Genomic DNA, 3,213 nt, shown 5'->3' on the forward strand with positions numbered 1-3,213 from the left:
TCACTGTCTGTGTTCTGAGAGCTAAGAAAAATGGAAACTATTTATTTGTCACAACTTCACACTGGATGTGGTACTGGATTGACACGTAAGCTAAAATACCTGGATTCTACAATAATTGTGTTGAACTTGGTGCATTACCGTGAGCAATGCCACATCCATTACATTTTTAGTGGGACCGGTGCACAAATACTGTGTGCATACTGCATACATACATACTGTTCGATAGGCAAAAATACCTTAGCAGTGCTGTGTAGCCTTGTTACCCAAAATCTATACTCTTACTGCAAAATCACAGTACGTAGAACAGCAATGTGCAGGTATGCTGCGATAGAGAATCACAACAGAAAGAAGACTGTTGAGGGCATCTAAATTTTAATGAGACGAGACTTTCGTGGACAAGGCTGCTCTTGTTAATATCTAACATGAAGTTACAAAATCCCAGAATATATAAAACATGTTGTAATGTAGACAGCCAGGGTTGGTACAGACATAAAAATAATTATACAATCATATATAATCAAATAAAAAGGGGGTACAACTCCCACCTCAACTCAACTCGAAAACTCAATAACTCTACTTGTTCTCTACCTTACAACATGTCTTATATATTCTGGAATTTTGTAAATTGATGTACAGTCTTCTGTGCGAAAGTCTTCTTTCTGTTGTGCACAGTTATTATAATGTAAATATGACTATCCATTTCTTGTCATTAAATGTTTTCTTTTCTTTTTCTTTTTTCTTTTCTGCAGTGATGAGCAACCATAAGGACACATGCCGGAAAGGGAGTCTCTTTGGGATGACAAACCCTCATCACCTCATGAGGATACAATGGTTGACGAACGGTTCATGTTCTCAAGCACATCGAAACTTCAACAAATAATTCATGAAAAAGCCAGTCAGTGAATTGAACGTGGACCGCCCTGCTACTAGTTAGAGATGTTACTTTTCAGGCACTCATTAACTTTTGGTGAATTACTTGTTGACTTTGTCCCAAGGTGGAGCTCGCCACAGCTCATTTGCCTATGTGTTAATGTTGTGGCGTGTGTCGCGTTTCTTTCTTTGTGTGTTCCAGACTCAGAATGGTTAATTTGGGTCAGGTCAGGTACGTTTCATTTAGACATGGCAAACATAAAGTGGTGTTTCTCAACACAACTTAGCATTGGCCTTCATGCATTACTGCTACGGCCATTAAGCGTGAATGGAAAGCTGCACATTATGCACGATGTAAAACCCAAAGACTAGGGAACACGAAGGGAGTGACACAAACACGTCCCTTTGTGTTCCCTAGTCTCGGGGTTTTACATCATGCATCATCTTCACGTTTGCTTCCTAACCATTTTTTCTGCAAATTATGTTCACTCTACTTTTATCGTGTGCTATGTAATCTTGTTCAAGTTCTGTCAAACGAGCGTGTAATGCAATAAAAAATTCAGTACACTCTTTATGTGGGTCGAATGGTAGCGCATGAATGCAGGAAGGAAACTGTCATGTTATGGCAAGTGTTTATGTATTGTACATTTAACTACAAATTTTACTGGTTAGCTTTCGCCGGCGTATCATGTCAAGCCATGCTACATTAATTTGGAACATGTTCTTAGTAGCCAGAGCAGCTGATACACAGTGAGAACATAGCCCGCGTGTGTTTGTCTTTTCCACCGCAGCCCTTGGGTTTCCTCCCTGATGGCTACACATGTCAGAGATAGGTTTCAGAACCGGTAGTTCCGGCCAAGTGTGAATTGCATTTCAGGGGACCATCACGGTGGCAGATGAAACATACGCTTTAAATTATTTGCAGGACAGGAATTGCGTAGCTTCACACAAATACTACTACTACAACGTAAGAGTGGTTTCAAATTTAGCTTTCTTGTGTTCCTGACATTATCGCACAAGATGTAGTATCCACTATGATCCTTTATATGGGGGTATGTACAGTGCAATCAACAGATGCTATTTACAAATCTGTGTTTCATCCTGTCACCGGCTGTGCTGTCTGAGGTTTTCCCTGGGTTTTCCGAAGACTTTCCAGACGAATGTCGGCACAGTTCCCCTTGAAGTCAGCCCAGGACGCATACTAACCCCCTATCCCCCACTCCTTCCTGCTGTCCTCTCTTCATCTGTCCACGTCTATACGCCGCTCATAGCCACAGTTGCTTCGCGGCGCTAACACGGAATTAAAAAAAAAATCTGTGTTTCGTACTGTGTTGAAATGGGGTAGGTTGTATCTGAGAGCCATAGTGAAACACAGGCAGCCAAACATGGCAACACGTTGCAGGGACTCTGGATGCTGCCTAAATTTCCAGAACACAGAGGTCATGGCTGCGTTTAAACAACAAGTGGTTAGAGAAATCCAAGACAGTTGTATGTGTAAGCAGTCCGCTGTTGGATTTGCTTCTGTCCGAGATACGTTATCTTAAAGTGGACGCACGGGCACACTCAGAATGATACTAGGGCTGCCTGTGAAATCGAATGAGGAGAGGGGGAGATATATAACCCTTTCTTTCTGTCTGTTATTCTACTGGTTAAATTGTCATTTGCTTAGCAGCATATATGTGTATATTCCAGAGTCTGCTAATAAATATAGCAGTTGAGAGCTAGCAGTCGCATTGTAGATGTCTCATCCTGTCCTTGGCTGCTTGTGTTTCACTATGGCAATGCTTGCTATTGCGAAAACGGAAAACAAAAACAGACCATAAAAAAACACGAATAGCGCGACCTAAAAAGCTGTCTGTTCTAGTGCCCACATGGAGGCAATGCAATGAGGTAACATGTTCCATTCATGAACTGTGCATCGTAGTACATATCACAACGGCAACCTATTATTCACATTTTTCTTGAAGTACTTTGTTTTTTGGAGCTTTGTTTGCACAGTCTATTATTGGAGCTTTATGTGATTCCCCTCTTGAGATACTTTAAGATTGCTCATGCTGTGCCGTTTGTTAATTTTGAAACTGCACTGTGCTGAGGTACAAAAAGAGATTTGTCATATGTGCATTTGAGTACATAGGAATAATTTCTAAGTACTTTCCTTGTTGACATTAATATTTGCACCAGGTCACAACATTGTTGATTGATGGAAAATGTAAATAAATATAGTTATTTCCTTGCCAAACAATGCACAAATGTCTTCTTTTCTAGTGCGATATTCCCTGTTCACCAGACATAAATGTGGAAAAGTTAAAAGGGCACAATGAGAGGGTACAAGGGTAGAGCATG

This window comes from Ornithodoros turicata, chromosome 1, assembly GCF_037126465.1.
Source record: "Ornithodoros turicata isolate Travis chromosome 1, ASM3712646v1, whole genome shotgun sequence".
Lineage (NCBI taxonomy): Eukaryota > Metazoa > Arthropoda > Arachnida > Ixodida > Argasidae > Ornithodoros > Ornithodoros turicata.